Here is a 15,283-nt window from a genome sequence, read left to right as displayed (position 1 = left end):
CCAGTGAAGCAACGTCCTCCACAACTAGACTGAAGAACAAAACGACAGCAACTTGTCTGTTCCCCTTCCTCAATTCCCCAGCACTGTTCCCTTCCCCCCAATACCCCAATGGGAACCTTTAAAAAAAAAAAAGATTTCTTAGTAATGGAGAAACAATTGAGTCTGCTGATAAAAAGAAACACACACACACACACACACACACACACACACACACACACATTGTGTTTCAGGAAATTTTTGGAGGGAAAAAAACAAAACCACTCAACTCTAAACAAATCCAATTAAGTTTTCAAACTTAAAAAGAAAATCCCCTTTTGGATTAGTGAAACAAAAGAGAAGGGGGTGAATCATCTTCACAAGGAAAAAGATGTCAGCTTGCTGCTGAGACATTAAATTCCAGAAGATAAGAAAGCACTGTGTATAAGTTCAGTAAGAAAGTGTAACTCTAAAATATAACTCAAATAATACAGTAGCCATGAGCTTTTCTTTAGAAGTTTGCCTGACAGTTAAATCCAGCAATTCAGAGGATGGATAGGTAAAACTGTCTTCAGAATAAAGGAGCTGCAATAAAGAGACGGTAGTGAGATTGAATAAACTTAAATATAAAACCAATCCTAAACAACTGTGGGAATTGTTGTTTGGGAAAAAAATTCTTTTCCCATCCTTAAAGAGACTCTTTAAGAAAATCTTTATGGTAAAGAAATATTTGAATTTCAACAATTCATTTCACTCATTTGTTTCTCTACCTTTAAATTCAAGTAAAATTAACAAAATACCTTTCACTTGAAAAATATCATCAATAATTTGACTTCACTTTTATTAAAGTCCTATTTTTCTATCTTCTATCCTTCCATTAATCTGCATGGACAATATCCAGAATGATGTTTACTAAATGGGAATTTCTAGGAGTTGTGATTTAGTGGGGTTTTTTGCCTTTGCAGCACTGATTTTTATAACGCATGTTTATAATTCTTACATAAGTGAAAACTGATAGGGCAAGATGTTAGCAGTGGCTATTTCTGGATATTAGGAATATGGATTTATTCATTTATAATATTTAAAAATCTTGAGTACCCATTATGTGATAAGTGCTGTCTAAGGTTTTGAATATACAACAGCAGAGGAAACAAAGTCCCTTTCTTCAAGGAGCTTGTGAAGAAGGGAGAACAGACATAAATAAATAAATAAATAAATAAATAAATAAATAAATAAATAAATAAATAAATAAATAAATGTAAACATGCACTATGTCAAAGTGATAAAATGAGCTACAAAGAAAAAATAAGTTTGCCTAAGAACAGGATAACTATGCCATGTGTCCCAGTTTGCCAGGGCCAATCTGGTTTATGACTCTTGTTCCAATTTCCTATCTGACTGGAGCTCTTTTTTACTCACAAAAGTGCCATTTTGGATGAAAAATTATGTTCCCCCCAGGTAAAGAGGATATGAAGTTCTTTAGGGTGGCAGTCACAGACGGTAGCCGGAGAAGAGTCCTCTTGATAAGGTAATATTTGAGCAGAGACTTGAAGGAAGGGAGGGAGCAAGCAATGGAGATATCTAAGGGAAGGAGTACTCCAGACAAGAGGAGAAGCAAAGACAAAGACCTTAAGGCAGGACATGGTCGGCATCTTCCAAGACCACAAAGGCCCAGAGGGATGGAGGTAGGAGGCGAGGTCAGAGGGGTTGGGGAAGGAGGGGAGAGAGAGTGAGAGAGTCAAAAAGGGCCCTGTAGGCTCTTGTAAGCAGTTTGGTGTTTACTCTGAATGAGATAAGACGCTAAGAGAGAATTTTGAGCAAGGAATAATTTGACCTGACTTATATTTTAAAATCAACTGGCTGCTGTGTAAATACCAGATTCTAGGGAAACAAGGGTAAAACAGGGAATGAGGAGGCTACTGATATAATCCAGGTGAAGGATGATGTTAGACCAGGATGGTGGCAGTGGAGGTGGTATTAGTGGGAACAAATAAGCATGTATAATTGTTATTTTTCTTCCCTGTACTTTCCTGAATGTTTTAAATTTAACAAAATTGGTAACTTTTAAAGAAATAATAATGGTAATAGCTTTAAGACACATTTCAGAAGACTCTAACAGAAGCTAATGGCCATTTGAAGGAGGTAAAGGAGGGGCAGTCCTTTAAGATTATCAAGTTTTTGACTTAAGCAGCAAGAATCATGCCACCATTAATCAAAATAGGGAATGCAGGAACTGTAATAAGTTTTGGGTGTTAGAACACTGAATTCTAGTGCCCACAAAACAGTTAAGTGGGCATCAACCAGGCAGCTGTCATACATATGAGCTTCAGAAATTGATGCAGGTTTGGGATATAGAGTTTGCGAGTCATCAGCACAAAAGTTATCACTGAAGCTATGTGGGAATAACTGAAGGAGAATGTGGACACAGAAAAGAAAATGATGCCATGCAAGAAAAGAAGGCTATATGTTAAAACAGGAGTGTCTGGGAGGAAATACCAAAAAGAATAGTCCCTTGAAGGCGCAAGAATAAAGATCAACTAGAGGATGCCAAAATTCACATGTACTACCATTATGTCAACTTATCTGACTCAGTCTCCATCCTGCCCACAAAAAAAAGTTTATAAGTGGTTTTATTTGTTTGTTTTAAAGATTGTATTGGGGAATTGGGAGAGGGAACAGCGTTGAGGAATCAGGGAAGGGGAACAGACAAGTTGCTATCCTTTTGTTCTTCAGTCTAGTTGTGGAGGACGTTGCCTCACTGGCCCATGTTAGTATTGTGGTCATTCTGCTCTTCCCAGCTGAGGCAGATTGGTCGCCGGCCATTGGACAGCCACTCACGGCAGCTCACGGTAACTCACGGCAGCCCCACTGCAGCCCCACTGCAGCCTACTCTATCACCAGTGACTCACGGCAGCCCAGCTCCAGGTTGAGCTGTTGTTCACTATCTTAGTAAAGGGCACAGTGTCACTGGCCCATGTGGGATCTGAAACGGCGGCCCTGCTGCTCAGAGCTAGTGCTCCCAAGCCAACTTAACCAATGAGCCACTCGGCCAGCCCTGTAAGTGTTTTTTAAGTCTCTATTTAAAAATAGAACTTTGTTGCTGCAAGTTCTTTTCACTGTAAACTTTATAAAGAGATAAAATATGACAGTACCTATGATGCCACTTTAGAAATTGTGTGATAATTTGTATAGTCCTCTTTTTTACTTATTTTAAGTGTATCCTAAAAAAGGCTTTTTGAACATTATATACTATACAATCTATATTCCAATGCCTGCTTTATAATATATGATCTCCATTTATATCCTATTAAGCTATCTTCAATCTTCCTTAATAATATTCTTGCCTGAAACAGTGTCATCTTGAATTAATATGATTCAGGTCCAGAAATACTACAGATGCCACCTGTCTGATTCTAAATGGAGAAACAAAAGTCTATAAAATCTTACTTAGGTTTTATCTATTCCACTGCAATACAACCGTAAGTTTATACATTGCTGCATTTATTTTCCATGTATAAAACTAAGTTTATCAGATATAAATTTTTTCTACTGAGGTTTCCCTTTATTTTGACTTTAATAGGTATTTAAAATCCCCTTTTCCCCAGTCAATCTGTGATTGGTAGGGCATGACAAGAAAAAAGACTGTCCTGGCAGAAGCTTCCTGTCTTTTGCTCATAAAATATATTTATGATGAAAAGAGGTGATAAAATAGAAAAGTGTGAGCTCTTCCCAGTCACTGATGTTATTCCATCCACACATCTACAAAGCCTCAGCTGTCAACTTTCTACCCTCAAGAAGAAATCGGCAAGGCAAATTTTCCATTTTCTTAATTTCAAGGTGACGAAAGCCCTAGAGTCTCCTATAACTGCTATGCATGGATATTTAGGATTTACACTCTTTGGGAAATAGACAGTTCATACATTTTAACACTGAAATCAACCTTGAATGCCCTTCTTCAAGTAATAAAGACAGGATGATCAATTTTGCACATTTTCTCACTAACATCTTACTTGGGCTGTGAAAGTTTAATAGGGTTCTATTTCTGAAAATTATGCTGTGTTGCTTTAGCTATTCTGATACCCAAGGATTTGGAAAGGTGAATCATTCATACTGGTGCTTAGAGAGATATTTCCAGAGAAAAGAAATTCCAGAGTTCCCTTCCAAATCTAAAACTTTCTCTCTACATCTGCTTCGTTGAACATGTCTTTGCTTACCAGGTGTCCCCCAAATCATGCCTTCTCTTCTTAGAGGATAATTTCAAACTAGCACATTTTTAAAATTAAATTTGTTGGGGTGACAATGGCTGGTAAAATTGCATAGGTTTCCAGTGTACAATTCTATAAGACATCATCTATATATCATATAGTATGTACACCACCCAGAGTCAGTTCTCCTTCCATCACCATATATTTGATCCCCTTTACCCTCATCTACCGCCCCCTCCCCCCTTACCCTCTGGTAACCACTAAACTGTTGTTGGTGTCTCTGAGGTTTTGGGGGTTTTTTTGTTTATTTTGTTCCTTTGTTGTTTTCAGCTTTATATCCCACATATCAGTGAGGTCATCTGGTTCTCCATTTTTTCTGTCTGACTTATTTCGCTTAGCATGATAATCTCAAGATCTATCCATGTTGTCGCAAATGGCAGTATTTCATCTTTTCTTATGGCAGAATAGCATTCCATTGTGTATATATACCTCATCTTCTTTATCCAACCATCTATCAAAGGACACTGGCTGTTTCTATGTCTTGGCTACCATAAATAAAGCTACAATGAACATCAGAGCACATATATCTTTATACATAAATGTTTTCAGATTTTTTTTGGTAGATACCCAGGAGACGGATTACTGGGTCGTTTAGTAATTCTATTCTTAATTTTTTGAGGAACCTCTACACTGCCTTCCATAGTGACTGCACCAATCTACATTCCCACCAGCAGTGTATGAGGGTTCCTTTTTCTCCACAGCCTCTCCAACACTTGTTATTATTTGTCTTGTTGAAGACAGCCATTCTAACAAGTGTGAGGTGATATTGTGGTTTTGATTTGCATTTCCCGAATAGCTAGTGAAGTTGAGCATTTTCTCATATATCTGTTGGCCGTTTGTATATATTGGTGGGAGAAGTTTCTGTTCATGTCCTCTGTCCATTTTGTTAATTGGATTGTTTATCTTTTTGTTGTTGAGTTGTATGAATTCCTTATTGGAAGTGTTGTTTGCAAATGTCTTCTCCCATTTGGTTGGTTGCCTCTTTGTTTTGTTGATGGTTTCTTTTGCTGTGCAGAAGCTTTTTACAAACTAGCACATTTGTAAGCGGGCATCCTTTGTATGAAGACAGTTTTCTGTCAGCCAGTTTATGTCTTCAGTCAAGTGACACTGCATTCATTTGGCCACATGGTATTGATTTTCCCAGCTGTGAAACTAAGTATTCCTACTGCTTTACCAAAGGGTGGAGTTTTGTGCCCACCTGCTTTCTCAAGCCAGAAAACATAAATATGTGGACTGCATACACAGTATTAGTAGTAAAATCAAATGCATATCCAGGCTCTGAAGTATGATCTATACACCATCAACATGCATATGACCTGAGAACTATAAATTCTCACCCCTTCCTCAGATCTAGAGAATCAGAATACCTCAGGAAGGGGATGGCAAGATGAGGTTTAATCAGCCTTCCAGGTAATTCTGATGAAGTTAAAGTTTGAGAAGCACTTAATATTAAAAATCGCAGGGTCGCTTTTTTTTTTTTAATGAGAATGTGCAGGGGAGGGAAGTGGGACATACCAGACTAATTAAATTAAAATCTCTGGACTAGGGCTTGGGCATGGGTATGTTTTAAAAGCTCCCAGGTAATTCTAATGCACGACCAGATTTGAAAGCCACTGCTCTAGGGACATCCTGTCTTAAATGGTGAAAAATCACTCTTTAATTTACATAACACAATTTACTGGTTTTGTGATCTACTCATTGTATTTATTTAGGTGCATATTTTATCTACCTAATTAGCTTGAGGCAAGAATACAAATATTATTCACATTTCTTCCCCTGAAGTGCTTAGCACAATCTCATGCACACTGAATCTAATGAGAACATATTTCAATAGCCCCTTCACAAAGTACCATCCCATTTGGTCCTCACAACAACCTCTGAAATGGGAAGTCTATTACCAGTTTTTTTAAGAGAGCTCAAAGAGGGCAACTGACTTATTTTCTCAGTGAATGATAGCAAAACCTAAACCACCAACACAGAGATCTTTCCACCACGAAGCATTTCTCCTTCTCTTCAATTTCCATCTAGGAAGCAGTTGCCCCACAGAGTCTTCCCACTTTTATTTAAATGATCCTCTCCAATTCCACCTTCCCACCACCACTTGTGGACCAGGATTTATGCCTTTCAGAAGACATCCTTTGGCTTCAGAGAATTACAGCTCTCTTCACCCCACAGAGACATGAGGCATCATTGATTTCAAGTTGCTAAAATGCTGAGGCTACAGGACATAATCTTCCCTAAAGAAGTTCTGAAAATGGGGTGGATAAAATGAGCATGGCTGTTAGCTCATCGATCTTTACCACTGATAATTCTCAAAGTAAATGATATCTTCAAGTGGATGTGACAATACACATTTTTTTCCTAAATGAATTTGCTGTTTTAATTACAGACTTCAGAAGGCTCAATACCTACTGTCATAAAAACGTGGACCGTGGACCCAATGAAGTTGTAGCCTGATCAGCATGCAAATACATGCGGCTATGCCCCATCTGCAAGAAACGCCTGTAAATAATCCTTTTTTTCTTCCAAATCCAAATGATTATACTGTACACAAGCTATATTTACAGAAGGATCACTGTACACACTCTCATTAGAGGCTTCTGAGTGTTATTTTCTTTTTCCTAGTGTATAAATGTTGATTAGTTAGTCTGCATTTTTCAGGGCATGAGTGGGCTATGTGAAATATTTCAGGTTTTGATCATCATTGTATTCAGGGCACAGCGCCTGCCCTTGGAAAGAATCAGCATCTGTCTTCATTATCAGTTGTGGAAGACACTCTTAAGGAATATTTTACTTTTACGTTCAGAAGCTATACACTCCCAAAGATTTTGCAGGTTTTATTTATTGCACTCCCGTAATAAAATTTAAAACTTGATAATCTGAATAGGGAATAAAGATAAAGAAACAGGATTACCTAGGATCATAATATGCACATCCTGGATTCTGTGAGAAGGTCACATTACTATTCACGAGGGGAGGAGCCCATGAACTTGCCAGTGAAGATGCTGTTATGCTATACTGTGCTATGAAGTCTGCTCACGTCAGATCACCCTGACTTCCAGGACCAGGAAAGCCCACCTTCTCCCTGATGGCTGGCCAACAAGAAAAAGGAGGTGAGCTAGTAAATAAGCAGAAAAGGACATGCCAGTAAAAATAAAAGTCGAAACAAAACAGGAGCCATACGAAACTACAGGGTCACCTCCATATAAGGTGTACTGAAAAGGGAAGCTAATATAAATATTTTTCTTCTTCATAGTTAATGTTTAGAGGTTATAAATACAAGTTGGATTATAGAATCAATAGTCAAAATTCTAATGATGGATCCACACATTCGTGTGATCTTTGCTACCTCAGTATCTTCATCTGTGAAGGGGGGATAAATAAGGGTTTCTACCTCATAGGTACTGTTGGTAAAGAGCTTAGGATGCCTGGTAAAGATTCCTAGCACACAGTGACTATTTTATTATTACTATTATTATTATTCTTATTATTCCTTAATGTCTCCTCTTAAACTAAGAAGAGTTCCAATATAAAACACATAGGATAGACAGCAATTGTGATTCTTTTAACTCTCTGTAGCTTTAAGCCTGTGCTACTGGCCATGGTAATGACAGTTTCCTCTTCAATAACCTGGAATTCTCGTCTCTTCACTTTCCATGACCATCTTCAGATAGCCTCAGCTCTTTGGCACCCTTATTCTTGTACAAGTGACAAAGACTTCTAAATTATACTAGTTTATATAAATTACAAAGACTTCCAAGTCTAAAATTTTCCAATTACATAAAAACTCTATTCTGTAGGATCATGCTAAAAAATGAGTAGGTTTTGCTAATGTGGGATATAAAAATTATATTTAACTTTCAAAACTATAGAAAATCGAGAGCTGCTCTGTCTGGAGAGACTGCAGCAAGAGTGAGCTCATTTAATGCTCATTTATAATTGGGTAGAACAAACACCCAGGCCAAAATAATTTGAGGTGGATACAAGAACTATCTGTAGGTTCAGGGACAAGATTTAAATACTAATGCTACATACATGTATGTACCAAGACAAGCACCTGCCAAACTCCACTGTGTTATTTATACCCCAATTGTTTACTCTTCTGAATGTTAATCCACTCATCAAGTGTTAAAAAAATAAGCATTGGGGCAAACCTGAAAAATTAGTCTTACAACTAGTCATGGTCTAATCAACTCTCTTCAATCAGACCAAAATCGGTATTTTTTAAAGCTCAGGTTCTGGTCTGCTTTTCAGAATTGGTGTTAACTCTCTCATCTAAAAACTTAATACCTCATGGTCTTGTGCATCAGTTAAGCCTTTTCCAAAATTTCATATATCTACTGTCAGGTAAGCAAGATCACAATATTTATTAAGGCAACATCCTGATGTCTTTTTCAGTGCTGAATTGATAATTAATCTAACTCTGAGATACAATACAGGCAAAATGCTAATATTTACTGTGTTTCTGACTGAATTTGATTTTTTAAATTATCACAAAGAACTCAGTAGCATGCTGGTTATTGATAGGGTAATTTCTGTGTGAGCTATAGAATCCTAGTAACAACCCAACACACAAGATACCCTGTTTTATGAAAAGAGAAAGGCGTACGTAGAGAGACCTGAGGTTATTCCTATTTATTTTCATCCTTTGAAATAACAAAAGCCAGTGTTCCTTTGCATAGCCAACCTACTAGACAAATACTTCAAGTGCCATTTCACAAAACCAAATAAATTTTAGTGCATGAAAGGGTCAAAATGATAGTCTTTCCACATTTGCCACTGCAGAACTGAAGTTATTCTGTCTCTACTGGGTATATGTTGGAATAAGCAAGTGATAACAGAACAGAAACCTCTCAAGAAAACAATTATATAAGACCAACTCTCCAAGCTACATTTTTAAATCAGTTTCATTACCTCTCATGGGTTCAAAAGCCTGTTTTGGGTATAGCCAAATGTTTAGAAATGCAGTATCAAAACAAACTACATCATAGGTTCAACCTCTTCTGGGAAATTCTGCTCTTTCACCATAAAATGGTGATAGTGATGCCTATCTCATAGAATCACTGTGAAGATTATTTTGGATAACCCATATAAGAAGCCCTGTGCATAAAAGTGCTCAGTAAAGCATACGTATTAGCCTAATTTCTGAGCTTTTTTTCCCCTTTAAGTAAGTCTTTTTTCAATTAAATTTATTTATTGCTTCAATGGGGTGAGTGTGTAAAATATTAAATGAATCCCTGAGATAGTTAAATAAGATTAAAATTAGGTTTAGGTTAAAAAGATTTCAATTGTTATAATCTAAGATCAGTGAGAAAAATCATAGCTTCTTAGGCTTACAACAACCTATATCCCATGAGGAAGTAAAGATGGTCAGAGAGCAAAGAATGAGATTTGAAAATAAGACTGAAACAAGCCACTGAGTGAACATTTTGGCTGTGTCTATGAACACCAAACAAAATAAAAGGTTAACAAGAAACATTTAATTTATGTCAACAGAAAAGGGCCTGTCTTTCTCCAAATATCCAGATATTTCCAAAACAGTGTTCATTATTGTCAGTTATTCAGTAACTGCTTCAATTCCACCGTTCATATGTTACACATATTGATACAGCCTACTTCTCTGAGATCCCACAAAGAGCAAAATGGCTGCTTAGTTGTACCATGGTCATGAAAAAGCAATTTAAAAGGTAGTAGACATTTGGTTAGAGGTAGATCAAGAGAGTACAAATCTAAGGTTATAGTACACTTTTATGAGTCATCCAGGGCTTGAAGGGTATTACAGCTTTAGGATCAACCTAAAGAACATATCTAAATGTTATGGCCTTTGGAAAAATGTTAAGGAAATATAGTTTCACTCTTTCCTTCTGCCCATGCACTATATGGGGCTATTTATCAAGTGGGAGGCAGAAGGAATAGACAAAATCCTCAGGCCTTCCCATCAGTCTGTTTTATTCAAAGGTCCATTTCCTTTTATTAGCCTGTACTCTCAGGCTGTGGCTTTACATAAAATAAACTTAAGAACTGAAGCTACTATCCAACCAGTTCAGATCTAAAACTCCTGCTTTTTTCTAAAATGTCTAAGTACTTTTCTTTCTGAATTACATAGATATTATCACAGTTTTAAACACTAAACTCCACTTTTCCTGTATAGATAAACAGACATGTGTTAATTAAGGGGTTCATTTGGGAATATAATTTATTGTTTCCCAAATTTATTGTTGGTAATGAGGAATAAAATATTGAATGGTAAAGTTTCTTAAAGTCATTGACGTGGCAAGATGAATTCCATTCTGGTCAATAAAAATGCTTTCTTTTTCTAAACACCAATTCAATGGTCCCACCCTAGCCTAACCCAGACTCCTTCCACCAAAGGCAACCATCCCCTGAATCACATGCTCCTCATTCACTGAGTTCTTTTTTATATAAGTGTATTACATTTATATGTACCCCTAAAATTTTGTTTTTTCTTATTTTAGTTGTTTTCAAATTCACAAAAATGAATATCATTTGTATGTAATTTTAGAACTAACTTTCTCACTTAACATTATGTTGCTAGGATTCATCCATATTCAGGCAAAACTATGGAGACAATAAAAAGATTAGTGGTTGTTGGCATGAAGAATGAATAGGCAGAGCAAAGAGAATTTTTAGGACAGTGAAAATACTCTGTATGATATTATAATGATAGATACATGTCATTATATATATTTCCAAACCCATGGTATGTACAACACCAAGAGTGAACCCTAATGTAAAGTATGGACTCTGGGTGATAATGATGAATCCATGTAGGTTCATCCTTGGTAACAAATGCATCATTCTGGTGAGTGATGCAGATAATGGGGAGGCCGCGCATGTATGAGAGCAGGGATATGTGGAAAATCTCGTTACCTTCCTCTCAATTCTGTTGTAAATCTTAAACTGCTATAAAAAAGTCTTAAAAAATTTAAAAGATTCATCCATATTATTGTATATTGCTATAATTCATTTGTTTTGACTGCTTTATAATCTTTCATTGTAGGACTATAACACAGTTTGTTCACTTACTGTCCCATTAGTGGGTGTTTGGGTTATTCTGGGGTTTGTGTTCATGTTTCCTATTAAAAGTGTATAAGAGTTTCACTTAGTTATATATCCAAGAATGAAATTGCTGGGTCATCAAGTATGGATATTTAACAACATCCCTTAAAAATATGGCCACTTAATATATAAGTGCTTCATAATGAGTGGAATTATATATAGGTTTAAAGAGAAGGACATTGATGTATAATTCACTTAAAGCCATTCACTGCTCCCTGATAATCTTACTTGATCCAGGGTAACATTTATTTAGAAAAACAAATAGACTGCTTGTCCTTCCATGAATATTATTCCTCTAAGTGAGCTCTAGGAAAGAGTTGAGCAGCAGGGAACTCTAGGTTAATGTTTCTGTTGGGGGCCTAAACTGCAGACTGATTATGTGGTTGATTAAGAGCAGGAAAAGTTAGAAGCATTTATTCCTACCCAATCATAGTGCAGGCAGGTAGCCATTCTTCCTTAAAGGCTCTCTTTTTTTCAGTGTCCTTCAAATATTACTGATGACATCAACTAGAAAAGCTCGGTTGAGTGCTAACACATCTTCCACATTTCTCCTTAGCACATTTGACTCTCCCTGTAAATGAAATGCCTCTTCCCTGAGCTAGAGCAGTTAGCCAGAGGGTGTGGATGATGTTTAGCAGCGAGAAAGATTAAGTATCTGAGAAAATGGGTGAAGTTCACTGGCCTAGAATAGAGTCAGAGTTAGGAACTAGGGAGAAAAAACTGGAGCTGTGGGCAGAAGCCAGATCAAGGACAACTTTTTAAAAGATGTTAATCAGCATCTCCTTGATCCAAACTTATTGAAACATTGACAGGCCCCTGCCTAAACCTTACTTTATATTAATTATGCCCTTCTGATTTGAACTGTGTCCTCGCGAGTGACCTTGATTTATTTCACAAGAGCCTGGTCATCTTTGCAGTGATATTAACTCTACTCACTTCTAGGTAAATACTGCTGATTAGGTCCTGCCTGGCATCCTCCTTCTCCAGCTAATCTGCCTCAGCAAGTGGGAACCAGCAAAAGTGACATTAGGTATCAGGAGACAGCTAAGTCCTTATCAAAGCATATGATGAAGAGCTGTTATTTTTAAGAAATGTGCAAAGGTTACTGGACCTCTTGCTTAAGTTCTTTCTAAAAGTATTCAGTGGAAGGGCCGGCCGAGTGGCTGAGTTGGTTAAGAGCTCACCCAAGAGTGCTAGCTCTGAGCAACAGCGGTTCAATGCCCGGCCCAAGCTGAGCTGCCGCTGAGCTGCCAACGGGTGGTAAAATGGCTCAGCTAAAAGAAAATAATAAAGAGAGAGAGAGTAAAAGTATTCAGTGGAAATTACTTGGTATATATTAAACTCAAATCTCAATTATCTCCTAGAAGAGTATACAGTTTGCAGGGCTTTCCTTTTGAATGAGTTAAATGTGTACAGCTTGCTTGAAGCTGTAAGGGTAAACAACTTAAGATATCTGCCTTCTCTTTGCATATCCAGGTGCAACCACCAAGAAAAACTTTTTTTTTTAATTAAAGTTTATTGGGGTGACAATTTTTAGCAAAGTTACACAGATTTCAGGTGTACAATTCTGTAATATATCATCTATATATCACATTGTGTGTTTACCACCCAGAGTCAGTTCTCTTTCTGTCACCATATATTTGATCCCCTTTACCCTCATCTACCATTAAAATCAAAATGTTATCCCCATCTCCTTCTCAAATGCATACAAAGGACTGACAATTAAGTTCACGAACTTGTTGAATGATGTTGCTAACCATTTTTTATATCAGAGGGGTTATTCATTACGAATTTGTATCAACTGTACAAGCTGTTAACCAAGTTTACTATTTGGAAGTGCTGAAAAGGCTGCATGAAAAAGTTAGATGACCTGAACTTTTTGCCAACAATTCATGGCTCTTGCCTCACAACAATGCATCAGTTCACATGGCACTGTCTGTGAGAGAGTTTATACTCAGTAAACAAATAACTGTATTAAAACACTCCCCCTACTCATATGATCTGGCCCCAATGACTTTTTTCTTTACCTGAAGATTAAGGAAATATTGAAAGGAAGATATTTTTATGGCATTCAGGACATCAAGGGTAATACAATGCCAGTTCTGATAGCCATTCCAGAAAAGGAGTTCCAAAATTGCTTTGAAGGGTGGACTAGGTGCTGGCATCGGTGCATAGCTTCCCAAGGGGGGGTACTTTGAAGGTGACCATAGTGATGTTCAGCAGTGAGGTATGTAGCGCTTTTTGTAGGATGAGTTCGCGAACTTAATTGTCAGACCTCTAAATAATCAGTGCACTCAGGGCAACAGGAAAGCTCAGCTTAAGCAGAATAAACCCAATGTCCTCCAAACTGGAGAGAAGGCATTGCAGAGTCAAAGGGAAGAATTAGAAAAATGAGACAATTTCCCATTTTTTCTGAGTTTCTATAATGTGACTTATTATTTTATTAGAAACATTGTATACCCCCAAAAGTTTACAACACAAATGCAGATTCAGCCAAACATGATTCCTTTATATTACTTATACTATCCCTTCTCTTTCTTTCCTTGACTAATGGAGACTGCTCTAGATTTTCTGACATTGTATCTCAATGTACGTAGGGGATACGACTGTAAAAGAAAATGTTTAAAGTTTAGATTAAAAATGTCAAAGAGTATAAATATTATTTCTTTGTATATGACTGATGATCTTCCTAAATATTAAAGGGGCTTTCCAAAGTGTACAGCAAATATCAGACAGTGCCAAAAAAAATAAGCAAATGGCTGTGTATTCAGGATGTATACAGTTAAGATATCCCAAAGGAAATTAGGTGATAGCCTGAATAATAAGAGATAAATAGAAGAGAAATCTAAGTCTCTGACAGACATTTCAATTCCTTTTATATTTCACCCAAACATTATATTTGTGAAAAGCTCAAGAAATAAAGTATAATGATGAATTGAAAAATTTTCTGCATAATTCATGAGCTAAAATACATGTTTGCCTGCATTATCTAGAAAAGTAAAGTAAACAGGGAGGATTTTTCTTTTTGGTTTAAATTATCTGTGTGTTTCAACACTCCAATGTGAATAAGTAGACTCAACCTTAATTTATATGATATAATAAGATGATGTCTTTCTTTAATTGGCAATAAGAAAACAACTGTGACCTCATGTACCTCCATTCTGGAACACCTTGATTTCACTCCCATGTCCTTGGTTGCTCTCAGCCCACCTACAGTGCTTCCTAGTCCTTCCACAGACTATTTTCTGATCTAATAGGGTTTTAGCAATTCATGAATTGGCAAGCATCCAATCTGGTAGATACAAAGGAACCCTGAAGAGTTGTATTAATATAAAGCAAGAGATTTGTATAGACCACAATGAACAGGAACAGGAAGTTATACTGTGCATTCACTGATAGGTTAAAGCAAGGTTACTTTCCTCATATGGAGTAAAGGGAAATCTTGGAGCTGGGTCAGGTAACTTGTGCTGAGCAGGCAAGTGCTAACTGGTTGACTTTGGTCTTCCTTTTCTGGGAGAGCCAAGCATAGAGACTTAGTTAAGTTTTGGTTTATTGACATTGGGTTTAGCATGAGCAACTCCCTCTGGGGTCTAATCTTGTTACGTTAACACATCTCTTCCTCATTTATCCCATCTGTATGTGTATGAGGTAGGACAACTAAGTTCACAAACTCATCCTAGAAAAAGTGCTATATACCTCATTGCTGAATATCACTACAGTCACCTTCAAAGTATTCCCCATGGGAAGCTATGCACTAAGCCAACACCTAGTCCACCCTTCAAAGCAATTTTGGAAATCTTTTTATGGAATGGCCATAAGAGCTGTCGTCATATCACCTTTGATGTCTTGAATATCATCAAAATGTCTTCTTTTCAATATTTCCTTTGTCTTCAGGTAAAGAAAGAAGTCATTGGGGGCCAGATCAGGTGAGTAGGGAGGGTGTTCCAATACAGTTATTTGTT

The 15,283-nt window shown here is 37.0% G+C and overlaps 1 pseudogene; it reads right to left on the bottom strand.

Moving 5' to 3' along the window:
- The window catches only part of LOC109383867 (leucine-rich repeat-containing protein 34 pseudogene), a 181,690-nt pseudogene that overhangs the window by 21,657 nt on the left and 144,750 nt on the right, over positions 1 to 15,283 (bottom strand).

The sequence above is a fragment of the Hipposideros armiger genome, unplaced genomic scaffold (assembly GCF_001890085.2).
Source record: "Hipposideros armiger isolate ML-2016 unplaced genomic scaffold, ASM189008v1 scaffold_90, whole genome shotgun sequence".
Classification (NCBI taxonomy): domain Eukaryota; kingdom Metazoa; phylum Chordata; class Mammalia; order Chiroptera; family Hipposideridae; genus Hipposideros; species Hipposideros armiger.
The sequence above is the reverse complement of the archived record's forward strand: the minus strand, read 5'-3'. Positions and strand labels throughout refer to the sequence as shown.